We start from the raw sequence: 13,747 nt of genomic DNA on the forward strand, positions 1-13,747 counted from the left end.
GCACCCAGTGAAAGGCTTTAACACACGTTGCCAGGTCAGCAACAAGTGAGTGGCTGGTGAGTCACTCAGCAGACACGGAGTCAGGGAGACCTTACTGTACCAACTGTCACCAGGATGTTGGAGACTTTCTCCAGCCAGTGAAGCTCACTAGGCTCAAGAAGGCTCACTGATGCCCAAATGGACCAAACTGGTGAGGCCAAATACTGTCCTTCTATCATTGCAATATCCTAGATGGCAACCTGGAGGGGACTGAACAGGGTGAAGGGGAAATCTCAGCGCAGGTGCAATGAACATGTTTAGAAAGACTTGAGCAAAGGTATATTTACTATAAATGCTGCTGTCTCCAGTCTTACAGTATTGCAAGTTCCTAGACCAGATACTACCCAAAGTAGGTGTCCAGGTGTCCCTGCCACTTGCTCCTGCACACAAATGGGTGCACATCCTTGGGGGGCGGGGGTGGGGTGTGCATCTCCTACTGGGAGAAATTGGGCCATTACCGGCTGCTGCCTTCTCCAGATGTCAAGGTCACTGTGATGGAGAGCCAGCCTCTGCTCAGTCTGATCCCGTGGCCTTTGCTAGCTTTATTCCTACTCCGCTAACACGTGAGGCTTGTGTCACATGGAGTTGGGATGCTTCACAACCTAGCAACGATACATATTTACATAGTCTCAAAGATTCCCAAAGTAATCCTTGTCAAGGCTTTACTAACAGATAGATTAATGAGAAAAGATTAAAAACCAGAAAGGAACATGCCCCACGATACTTCTTGCCTTTTTTTTTTTTTTATTTTCTTGTCATTGCTGTTTATACCTGAGGTTGGTTTTGTTCCTTATTATAGGAAGATATTCTTTGTTAAGTTCTATATGTATATTTTTTCAGTTACGCTATGTAAAAATAGAAGTCAGCGCTCACTATCAATATTTATGCATGAAGCAATTATTTTAGAAGGCCTGTAGCTACAGCACAATCCTTCTTGCTTTTCAAATGGCAAAAGGAAGCTTTAGGAGTTTTCTGTCCAGAGCTTCGGACAGGGCATGCACCCTGGCTCCCAGATTTAAAAGAAAAGGGGGGTAATGTTTCAGGTGGTCATGTAGTGAGGACAATGGAAAAAGTAGTATTCCAGCCTTGCTTGCGTACAACGTTTACTGTCAAATTGCTGCATCTGAGGTTTGGTTTAACCCTCCTTTGCTCCCATGTGGCCGAACGTTACAGGTGTTACCGAAGCTCCGAGCAGCGCCTTCATTCCCAGTGGTCTTGAGTCCTTGCTCTGACGATGCGATTAAGCCCGCTGATGGAAATCCCTGTGACTGTGGGGCCGTAACCCAAGCCCGAGTTCGCCCAGCTCAGTTTATGCTGTGCTGGACGTGAACAAAGACCTCGCTGACTGCGGCTCGTGGCGGGGCAACAGCCTCCAACCAGGGTGCAGTGCCACCACCGACAAAAAGGCATTACACTCACACTAGGATTTTTTCTTCACTTTAAATCGCCACCAGAGATTCATTTGTTTTAATAGTGCTTTCTCGGCAAAATTTGCAGTATTCTGTTTTCGAACATGGGTACCTACATCATCTGTCTGGTCCTGCAGTTTATGGGCTCTATAAAATATGCACTCGCACTTCACCATTCACTTAAAGCCCTAAACAAAAGATCTGAATATTCTGTCTGAAAATTTGGCTCAGTCTCTCTGAGGATAGATTTAATAATCTAAAAAAGAAAAAAACAAGAGAAAAGAAAGAATCGGGGAAGGTTTTGGAAGGCTAACAGTCATAAAGCAGCCTCTGAAAGCAAGGCAGTGTCTGCCACTGCCAAACAACCGCATTTCATTACTTTGGAAACAGATTTTAGGGCTCAGGCAGCTTGTTTAAATACATTTATAGTGCCCGACCGCCACGGGCAGGCCTGCTGCAGCCTCATCTTGGGTCCGTGTCATTTCTGCCTGGTGCTGCAGGGCAGGTCACTTCCAGCCCTGTGCGTGGGGCTGCTGCTCATCCCAGGGGATGTCAGAGACTGCACGCACAAGGGTGGCTTTGCCATCCCCTGGAGCAGCAGGGTAGGGATGCAGCAGGCATCTGCTGGCCATTGATGCACAAATCCATTGCTAAAGAAGGGAAGTGAGGAACAACTCCTGCAATTAGAAGTAGAGAGGTGATATTAAGTAGGTAAACTGCTGGAGCTGGTGATGTGCCAGAGTGGGATTTGGCCAGGACATCACAGGTAACACCTGCACAAATACAAGAAGAGCCACGGGCTCAATGACTTTGAGCGCTCAGAGCCTCCCGCCTCCCCTGTCACCTGAAAGCTCTCCCTTCCGGTGGCACAGCACCGAGGTGCAACATCTGGTCTGCAGTTGACACCAGAAACATCAGCATTATGAACTGGTCCAGTGAAGACTCAGCCTGAAAACCACAACCTCAAGAACCTCCAGCCCCACGCTGTGCAAAGGCTCTCGGCCCGGCGCGGGCTGATCTGGGGAGGGTGGAGACTAATGGAAAACCTCCCCTCTCGCGGCCAGGCACAGCTATCAGGCCAACTTGCTTACTGTAACGTGTGAGCTCCGACAAGAACGCAGAAAAACAAAGAAAGAGCTGACCACAGGAAGATTTCTTCCTAACTGTGTCACTGGTGAACGCCGTAATTCCAAGCTGGAGGTGGGAGAATGGGTTTGTTTTTACAAGAAACCTGTTGACGGAGAAAAGAAAAATTTAAGGAGAATTTAGCAACTGGCTGAATTTGGCAAATAATTTCGGATGGAGAAAATAGCTAAAATAGTTCAAACTTGGAGGGGGGAGTGGGAGAAGAGAAATTCTGAAAATCCATTATTTGCACAGCTCTCCTCCAAAGAGCTTATATTATACTGCCTGCTACCAGCTGGCTCGAGATTTAGATTGCCTAATATTTTCCGTTATAAAAGATTCTTTCAACATTTTTATTTTTTTAGAAGCTCTAACACCTCCATTGTTTGCAGCAGGCCCTCATAATTTGGCAGGGACAAAGCCCCTGGGCTAGAGAAGTGCCTTTTCTTTCATCCATGAAATTCCAGTCAGGTTTGGCTGGATAAAAAAAAAAACTGTTAGAAATCACCGTTTCCCTTCTCTCTCTTATGTGCCTCAAGAAAATATGCTGGCAGCCTGCCAGCTTAGCAAGTGAACGTGAACGTTCTCATTAAATTGAGCCCAGGTTGTCACCAAAGCAGCCGTCCAGACTCTGCTGGGAATGTCTGGGGGCTTCCAGGGCAGCTGCAGCAGCAGGAGAAAAGTTGAGGGAGACAAGCACCAGCCCGAGGAGTTTCTCCAACAGGAGAAGGAGGCAGAGAGGGGATGGAGCTCCTCCTGCTCCTCCCGTCACTGATGTAAAAGACTTGGCAAGCCAGTCTTTGTGCCTTGGGGCTCCTGTCCCCACTTCTTAGGCTGGGAAGAGTAGAGCCAAGTTCTTGCTCAGCCAGCTGCGAAATAGCAACACTAAGCCACACTCTTCTTTCTCAAGCACCTTGCTTTTCTCCTTGGGAACAGCACTCTTATCCTGCCCTCCCCTAATATAATTAGCCCTGTGATCCTAATTGTATCAGTCTATTCTGCAATACTGAATAGAGAATGGGTTTGTTGGTTGACGGGGTTTTTTTAGCGGCACTGAGGAGGGGATAGTTGTCTTGGAAAAATTTCTTGTCTACAGGTTGGAATGGGACCAGCCCAGAAGACTGTGCAGGAAGAGATGAGAGCCCAGGAGCCAGACTTACTAGGGAGGCAGCTTCCAAACGGTGGTCAGGAAATAGAAATGGGACCATGTGTACAGGAACGAGCCCAGAGAGCTAATGGGAGTGGAACGGGAAATTGGAAAATTTGGACATCATTGTGCGGGAGACCTGGTAAAGGCCTGGAAGATCTTAAGTAGCCAATATAATCCATTCCTGGCAGAGGAGACAGTATTATGAAAGTCAACATTGAGTGGAATATAGCAAGATGATCACTAAAGCAGAAAGGAACATAGAAATATATCATTTGGTCATTCCCCAGTCTAGTTTTTGGCCTCCACAGGTGACACTGGAAAGGATGGCATACAGAAGCTCTGCAGCCAGCAAATTCCTGCCATTTGTGAAAATCCTAGTTCAATCCTAAATAGCAAGAAAGTGGTTTATGCCATAGAGTATCATGTTTTATAAGTCTTCCCAAACCTGTTACTATTAACTGAAAATTTAATAGAAAGCCAAACGTCAGAGTACACCACACAGGAAAAGTTTTTCTTGCCTGTGCAGATCTCTTCATTCCCATAGATGTGTAGCTCTCAAGAGAATCTAGCTGACTTTGCAAAGGAGATGCTTATGCACAGAAAAGCTATTAATGCCCAAGTTTGGGGTTTGCCTGTATACAACGGGGAGAACGGAAGGTCACCTTAGCTTTGTCATCCTGCCTCTGCTCTGTTGGCCATGTGTGCAAGGTTCAGGCATGGTCTGACCCTTTGCTCCATCCAGAGATGGAGCAGAGTGAAAAGCCCCTAGATAGTCAGTCCCAAAGCTGAGCTTTGCCAAGAGGTATCTTATTCCGGTGGGCAGAGTGAACCAGGGATATACTGCTTTCGAAACCTGTGCTGCTGTGTGTGCTGAGCTTGGATGCATGAGCTAATGGGCTGGTGCTTATTTACAGTTCTTTGCCTGCACACTCCGTTGTTCCAAGTAGTCACCGTGGTAAATATGTTGGTAAAACATGAAAAAAAGACTCAGTGGTAGCAGTGAGAAAGCAAGAGTTCATACCCTCACCTCTGCTTAACCATTTGCTTTGCCCTAAAGATGAGTTTCTAAGTTAAATGAGAGACGGGTGGCCAAAACTATGCCAAAGCTTGGCTTTGCTTTGGTGCACTTTAGAAATAAAACTCCACTCTCACATGTGAATTCAAACAGGGTCAAATCTGTGCCCCTCAAGACAAAGTGGCAATTCAAAGATGGGTCTTGGTACTGCTTCCAATTTAAATAGAAAAGATTTTGCATTTTCCCCTTCAGCTGGATATTGTATTAATTAACACGATAACTTCTGGACCACTACTAATAAATCCTACATTCAATGACTTTGGCAGTAAAAGCCATTGAAGCAAGCATCAGCAATTCTTGAAGACAGAATATAACTATGAGTACCTGAAGACTCTTTCTTTGGATTGCAGGAGTGGGATAACTTGTCAGGAATTAGTAAATTGGCATCAAATACGTCTAGAATTCAGACTAGCTAAAGACGGAATAATCAAAACCATCAAAGCTTGGTGCATAATGCCTTGAGACAAGTGGTCCGGCAAATATTGTTCTAATATCATCTTAACCACAAGGGCTGCTCAGATGTGTTTCTTGAAGACATTTAAGTTAGCAAAGAGTACTCATCATTAATCTTTTATAATGGCTTTTGGGAGCCACAGTTCATTTAAACATTTTACATTTTTATTACTTATGTATGCAGGGCAGCAATTAAAGCTGTCGTGGTCATATAATGAAGACTAATGAAAGCAAGACGAAGGCAGGTTTTCATTTTCTGTCAACCTGAATATCCATCTGCTTCTGCCATCTCCCTGCCCCCTCCCCCTAAAATAATTTTTTTTTTCTTTGCTTGAAAGCCAGCTCCCCAGTCCCTAGGCATTTAACCAAACACCTTCATAACTGTCCGGGATGAACTATGAAGACTGAGTGGTCCTTTCTTTTCTTACATGGAAGAAGCATATTTCTTAGTAATCAGACAAGTACTGTAAAAGGCTCAATCTTTCTCAATGCAAGTAAATGTGAGTGATGCAATAACAACATCTTTATGGTATGTTTTCTTGGTCACTGTGAAGTAATAGTTTTGGAGGGGAGACAGGGATTAGTCACCCAACAATTAGTCATTCTGCAGTGTAGTTTGGTACTTGAGAGCTCTGTATTTCAGAAATGTGGTTCTGCAACCCTAGGACCTATTTTCAAGTACTTTCTGCTTTCTCCCTCTTTTAATTGGGAAGAGTTTGTAGAAAGACAAAATGTTCACTCTTTATGTTCAATGTGCTTCTGCACTTGTGTGTCTCTATTTCATCTTCGTACAAATGTTTTTTTCCCTTTCTCGGGAGCTGTGACCAAAACCTCAGTTCAGGAAGTGCCTCCATCCTAGCTTGTCTACGGGAGATCCCATCAGGCTGGTCAGTCGTCCTAATGCTAGTGCTACAAAGGGCCGGGGGGGGTCATACCTGTAGGGCCAATGCTCCTTCATGTGCATCTCCAGTAGCCTGGGAGCCAGAGAGAGGCCGGCACTTGTTAGTGCTTGGCAAGGTCATGGCAGCTGCAGCTTGCCTGCTTGGAGGGAGGTCTCTGGGGAGGGAGCTGTGAGCTGAGGCATCAGGAGACACCTCCTTCCCAAAGACGATTTACTGCTTTGGGAAAAGGACAGAGATAGCTGAACTAGAAGTCTCCTCTTTTGTAACAGGCAGAAACTTTGCTACAGAAAATCGGTTCCCTTTAACTGGAATTCTTCTGAGTCAAAAAGGCAATGCAGATGTTTTGTAGTGTTAATCATAAATATCAGGGGAGAGGGAGCTTAATGGCAGAGCTCTCAATGAGTAACAACTTAATGTTTGGCCTCAAATATTTCAGCTGGTAAGATGTTGCATATTTCACTGATCTGTACATGGCAACTCCACAGTTGCCTTAACCATTTCATTTTTGGAGCGAATAGTTGCAGTCTAGCCCATGAGTGTGTCACAAAGTGTGCTACGCAGCAGGGTTTGCACTAAGCACACATTCGTCACTGGTCCAGGCGCCTAGAGCGGATCTAGCCCTCTCCTTATAAGATGGCTTGTTTCATCGAGTCTCCCCACCACGGCAAGAACCTGGATCTTCTTTCCAGCCGACCTTTCTCCCAGCTCCTTGGTATTATTTTCTGTTGCCAAACTCGCGTCTCCTGAATGTATTCCACGCATACCAAAGCCTGCTTGAAATTTGGCACCGAGAGCCTTTCATAATTCAGCTTGCGCTGGTATAAATAGAGTTAATATCTTCTTGTTTCAGACACATTGTTGTCATTATTACTTACCAGCCCAAACTCCAAACACAAAAATCAAATCTGGCAAAAGAAATGCGGAGTGAGTCATGGGCCAAATTGATTTGACTTAAAACAGCATTGAAACAGATGAAATACTGTGTTTCATTTGGAAAAACAGCAGCTGTGTCTGTACAGTAACTACTGTGCTTCTCTAAAGGGTTTTTCCCACATGCAGGGCCAAACTCAACCAAAAGTAGCTTGGAGTTAGAAGGTAAAGCTCCCATGGAACTCCTGGATCAAACTGAAGATGTAAACAGGGTTACCTGATTTGAAGTCAGCTGAAAGTGCTATGTGTTGCACCAACTGTGGGAATCCAGTGTAACGTCTCTGCTGATGGCAATCAAGAACTGAGTAGAAAACCTCCCGTCCAGAGGACACCAGCTAAAGGCAGAGCCTTGCTCCTCTACCCTTTCCTCTCTGGCTATAAGGAGATGTCAAGGTCTATACTCCGCAGAATAGCTATCATCGTAATTTGCAATGATTTAATATTAAAATGTCAGCACCGAAGAGCAAGGGATTCTGTTTCTCCCCAGTCCCAGCATGTGGTAGCTATGCACAGCTGGCACCTTCCCAGTGTGGTATAGGCCTCTCTTACCAAATGATTACAAACTAAACGATTACTACGATTACAAACTAAACTGTTTTCTGGTATACTGGAGAGCCCTGTTCGGTGCAAGCGTGCTGCATAGTCATCTTTTCACCAGTCATGTGGTTGAAAAACTAAGCTAACCTGAAACAAAACTTTCTGCACAGACGTAGCAGAGTTGGTAGCTGCATGTGTAACCCAGCAGGGAGTTCGGTTGTGTGGGGCTGCCCCGGGAAGCAAAGTCCCCCCCTGAGCAAATGCAATTCAGATTTGGTCTCAGTGACACCTATACGAATGGTACCAGGGTCTGAGCAAGCACTTCCATGCCATTGTTAACGGAAGCAGCATCTGAAGTGTTTGTTATCTTACATGTGTTTTAAATTTTAAATCCTGATGGTTTCTCCGAGAATGGGATAGCTAAAATAGCTCGTAGATCCCAAAGGTGAAGTTTCATTTCTTTTTGCTTCACTGGTGGGTTTTGTGCCTCAAAGGGAAGGGGAGAAGCCAGTTTTCTGATGACACTCATAGACCTTGTTTCCCTTTACTCAACAGGGCGTGCATGGCACGCCTGCATTCCTGAAGTTGAACACTGCGCTCCAGCTGTCATAGACTCAAAAAAGGAGGCATATCCTTCAGGCGGCTCTGGTCCTTTTACACAGGAATGATGCGGGGGAGAAAATCAAGGCAGATGCAATTAGTGAAAATCAGAAACTGCAGTGCGGCTTCTCTCGACGGCTGTGTTCGTGCAGGGCTCAGCACAAACAAAGCAGCCTCCTCTGAGCCTTGGACTCCTTACAGCCTAACAGAAGGAAGATCACTACAAGCACCAGGTATTTCTGTTAGTGGGAAGCCTGGTAAATGCTCTTTCCGTGCCAGCAACACCTCCTGTTGGCAGGCTCACTTGGCAGGTTCCAGGCACCGAAGCCAACGCGCTCTCTGTTTTGCGAGATTCACCGAAATGGGGCTTATCCCTGTCATGCCTCCCAGGAGAGTTTGAGGAGACGGTTGTGGCCCTTTAATGTGATGGAATGAAGTGGCCAAAAAAATAAAACTGCCTGAAAAAGAGTTGCCCCATAGTTATGGCAAGCAATATGGAAATAATTTCAGAGTGGGTTGTGTTTCACTTTTTTTTTTTTCATAATCTCACTATATTTTAAGTCCGTGTTTCACTTCACATTTTATTTTTTCACAATCTCACTGTATGTTAAAAGAAGGGAGAGTCAGCACCATGTAAAGAGGAAGAGTGGGGAGCAGAAGACAGGATGCAAAAAGCCTGGGAGACGCAGCCAGTCTGGGCTGGGACTTGCTACCCTGGGCCCAGAGCAAAGGCAGGCTACCTGTCACAAAGGTGCCTCATGGGGAATAACCCATACTGTGCAAGATCAGCCCAACAGTGTGTCACTGGGCCTAGGGACCTAACCTTCCCTTCTTGGCTTTTCTGGGGGCTGGCATGATGTACGTTAAGAAGATTTAGTTTAGCCTCCCCCTGGTTTTAAGTAGTGCAAGGGAAGGGGAGTTGCTCCCCCACACTGAGACCAGCCAGAGGTGAGCTGTGTCCCTCTCACCTTGCTCATGGCCATGGCCTCTGAGGAGGACCTGGCTGAGGTGGCAGTGGAAGCTCCCATCAGCACTCTTCCTTTAAGCAGAAGTAAGATGTGCAGTCAGCAACATCCTTGGCATGCCTGGCTTATGATAACCAGTTCTTCTTTATACTACACCCAGCTGGTGGGAAATGTTAGCACCACACATATACCATTTTACCTTCTACTTGTTGCTGCCTCCTCTGCCTTGCACAAGTAAACAGAGGCACTTAAATCCCAGGAGACTTGCTTGAGATGGTCTATCCCAGTGGAAATGCAGGTCTCATACCTGGCAGCTGCAGGCTCTTCGTCCTGTCTTCTCATCATTAGGCCATTCTGCTGTGAGGACATCCCTGCACAGAGGGTCACAGAGACCAGAGCAGCCACAGAAGTTATTCTGGGGGTAGTGCACAGGCTGGCATGGGTGGTCCAGCGTGGCATCCCTCCTTCACCCAGCCTGGATCCAGCCTGGCTTTCCTCCACCCGACCTGCCCATTTGCCAGCCACTACCCAAAGCCAAGGGACCAGAGGAGTCGCCCCAGCACTGCTGCACCCAGAAATGGGTTATCGCCGCGATACACTAAACTTTGCTTTAGAATTTGTTTGGGAAGGGTGGGAAACGGCCATGCAGAAAAGAGACAGAGGCAAAAAAAACCTAGAAAAATAAACTGTAGACAATATCTCATTGACACAGTTTCTGGGGCTGGCACTGTAATTTAGGCGACACTCAGAGGAGGGAGGGAAGCCCCAGCCCTCGGAGTAGCCCGTTATTTTCACTGGTACTGCCTGTGCTTCCCCACCTCCAGGCATCACCGGAGCCAGCGGGGGTGCCTTTGGAAGGGCCAGGAGGGCATTTTTGCTTCTGCTGCTTTGCCCACCCTCTCATTACGGCGAGACCAGCTGCCACCCCCACGCTGCTGCTGTCAGGGAGGCTCGGAACCATGCTACAAGCACATCCCAGTGTCCAGTCCTTACCCGAGGGGCTGGGCCAGCAGCCGCAGCCGTGGCTGCCCGAGTGGGGCTGTGCACACAGCTGGCTCCTGCGCCTGTTGAGTCACCCCACTGGCTACTTCTTTCTCATTCCTTTAGCTAAATCAGGCATCAGCCCTGCCCTCGCAGGGCTACTTGGCAGCTGCTGAGGAGCCTGGTCCGTGCCAGCCGACGAGGGGCTTTGCTTGCTCTTGAGCTGCAGTTGCTGCAGTCCAGAGAACGGGCAAAGCACACAGGAGCAGAACTGCAGCCTTGTATATCTGTCACATAAAACTCAGAGCCCCCAGTCTGGCTCTTTATCAATTATTAGCCTGCTGCTAAAAGAAGAAAATAGATTTCGTAAGTGTGTTTCTGTTCCACACACCAGACAGATAGTCTGGCTAAATGATTTACGGGTGTGAGTTAGTGCGTGTGTATGTGTATATGCGCATATGGTTCAAATCCTATAAAGCTGAGTCCTGCCTCTGTGTGCGTGTGTGTGTATTTAATGCTTTATATGGTACATCATTCCTTTTTCGTGTGTGTCTGTCTGGTTTTCTTGGGCAGCGCCAGTTAAATTTCTTTTTCTTTTTTTTTTTTTTCCCTTTTTTCATTTCACATGAATTGTGTGGTGGAAGCCAAGAGCATCTGCCAACTCTGCTGTCCCAAAAATAAAAGTTGACACTCTTCTCCTAGAAACAGTTGTCTCCTCAGAGTAGTCATGGTCAGACACACCCACACCCATCCCTTTCTTGAAACTGAGGCCGAATTTAATAATGTGCTTGGCCGCTTTTATTTCTGACTTAAAATGTCAAAGATTGAAAAGATCTTTTTTTAAGAATGCAGAGGATTTAAGCGATCCCAAGACACAGCACTTACTATTCTAATTGTGCACAAAGGAGTGGACTGCTCTCCCCCACGCTGGCAGCTGGGAACAGCGCTGCAGAAGCCAAGGGCAAAGGTGGAAGCTGTGATAGAAGAGTCACCCTAGCTTCTCTCCAACTTAAAATTCCCCTGGTCTCTTATCTATGGTAAATGGGCTGGTACAATTTTCAAATTTCCTTGAATTTTTCATTTTGGTTTTTTGAGGCTTGGGACTCCTCTTCTTTCCATGGCCCTAGTTTACTCAGCGAAAGTAAACAAACACTGATTTCACTCCAATAATAAGTGCTACAAACAGAGTCTGAGAAGGAAAAGCTGCTCAGCTGTGAAGCCAGTTCACATCCCTGCCTACCAGAATAGCAGGGAAGGGCCGGTAAGAGTCGGGGAGGACACATCGTCCACTCTTAAGTTATACTTGCCCTGTGCAACTTGTTTTCTAAGACACTTGGCAGAAAAGTAGCTATTCAGTGTTGCTGCCATAGGTATTTCAAAAACAGTGCTTTTAGTAAGAGGTGGCAACAGCCCATGGAAATGTCCGGTTCAGATAGGAAAACATAACTTAGAAAATGAATGGACAATCTGTTTTCCCGAATCACGCCCATTTCCACCTGTACAATACCTAGACAGCAAGTGAGGTTCTTTTAAAGCAACAGTAAGTCACGAATGCAAAGTGGCTTTTACCACTGCTGCTGTGAAGAGCCGTGACAAGAGATATTCCTTCTTGGCTTGCAGAGACAAAATATATTTCTTCTTGTCCTGTGGAACCCCCGCATTTATTTCTCATGGTTCAGGTGCAGTAGTTTCAAGCTTCCATAACGTGAAGACTCTTCGGCTAATTCTAATTCTAATTTTTCTGTCCATGAGTTCAAGCAGTTGTAGCTGGTTGGGTATTTTTAAGTTTCCAGTATTGAATAGTTCTCAGTTACAGGAGTTGATCCACGTGGTCAGAGCTGCCAGGGGTTTGAAACCAGGGGTCAGATGGAAAAGGGCTGACACGATTGAAAAACATGTTATGTTTTTCACTGTCCAGGTGATTGCCAGCTGATGAGATCGTTGGATATAGAAGTCACTGACAACTGGGATTTGTCAGTCTAAGTTCCTGAGGAGGGTCTTGTGATCCTTCACAGTGGCTATCTAGTCGGGTTGTTGGTTCATTGCCTTTAGAGAAAAGGAGGTGTGTGTTTAAGCCTTTGGTGACTGCAATTCGTTCACCGTCAGTTTCAGGATTTTTTTTCCCAGGTGAGCATGGGAGAACAAAGCTCCAGAGTGAAGGGATGTATTTTGTTACCCTACAAAATAATATTTTCGGCACTGTAGGTGGAAGATATGCTTTGGCTCTTGTGCTCACCCTTTGCAAAGGTACCATTAAGTGTGTTGGGTTGTTATTACTTAATTGGTTTTGCAAACAGACAAGAATTGTGTTATGAATTTGTAAAAGTCAAATACCAAGTTAGTCTTGGCACACTTAGAAACCTGGATAAATTAACTTTCTCAGTCATGGGAGACTTGCATATTTTGTACAAGAAACAGCTTGGCTTCAAGGCAGCTCTCTGCCTAACTGCCTATTTTGAAGACTGGGTTGAACTGATTCTCCCAAATTGTAAATTACCAGATTGTAGTTATCAGATTATACATAGACTGTGAAAATCAAGAGAGATCTAAGTTGAGATGCATACTGCCATTTGACTGTAGACCAAGTGTCCTTTTAGGCATGAATCTATGCTCTGAGCTGCCATCTGAAAATGTCTTTCTTTTTCCCTTTACAGTAAACCTGGGCTCCAATTGTCGTTCTGCATGACACTGAAATTAGATGTCTGGAGGAAATGGTATGAGCAGTAGTCTGAATGCGTGATTCTACATATGACTTTATAGCGCAGCATCTTGCTTGTAACGGGTAATAGCTGCTCACCTTTCCCATTTCTTTATTACCCTATCCACATTTCATAGACATTAAATATGTAGCATTTTTGAAGGGGGGTGTTTTCTTCCTCAGAACATGTTAGGTGGTAAGCATTGTGCTAAATGAGTCTGTTCATGATGGCTGAAGTGTACAACAGATAGGAGCAGGGAGACCATATGAGTATTTAGAGCGTGAGGGTCAGGAAGCAGAGTCTGAATCAAGCTTTCGGTCTCTAAGAGATTTTCTACAGCATTTTCCCATGAAAGGTGTCCAATATTGCTTTCAGTTGGAGGTATGACTGTCTTTATAAACCAACCCATCTGCATGTTGATGTAGTTAGAAAGAGTACGGGCCTTAAGTTTGAGTGCTAGCCCAATACCTAGAAGACTTCAAGTTGGTTTGCTGCTCTGGGAAATCTGTGGCACTTTGATTACTCTCTTTGCACTGTTTCTGTCCATCAGAGGGCAACTGCATGAAATACGTTAAAGACTGTGATTCTGAAGGTCAGCCAGGTTGTTTTCTAACTTCTCAGCACAAAATGTTGAAGAGAGGGCAGTAGGCATCTGAATGTGTCATCCCCATCTTTGAAGTGGATAGCTAGGGCAGATAACCTGGTTATGCCAGGAAGTCACAGTAAAATAGAAATCGGTGATGTTATAAACTTGAGTGTTGTGGAAGGAGTAGGCCTAGGCTAGTACTGGAGCAATAGAAATAGATAATACAGATAATAGTACCAATCAGCTGCTGCACCTTTTAGGTGAAGGCAGGTCTCTTGGACCAGCCATCCTCCAGT

The sequence above is a fragment of the Rissa tridactyla genome, chromosome 2 (assembly GCF_028500815.1).
Source record: "Rissa tridactyla isolate bRisTri1 chromosome 2, bRisTri1.patW.cur.20221130, whole genome shotgun sequence".
Taxonomy (NCBI): Eukaryota; Metazoa; Chordata; class Aves; order Charadriiformes; family Laridae; genus Rissa; species Rissa tridactyla.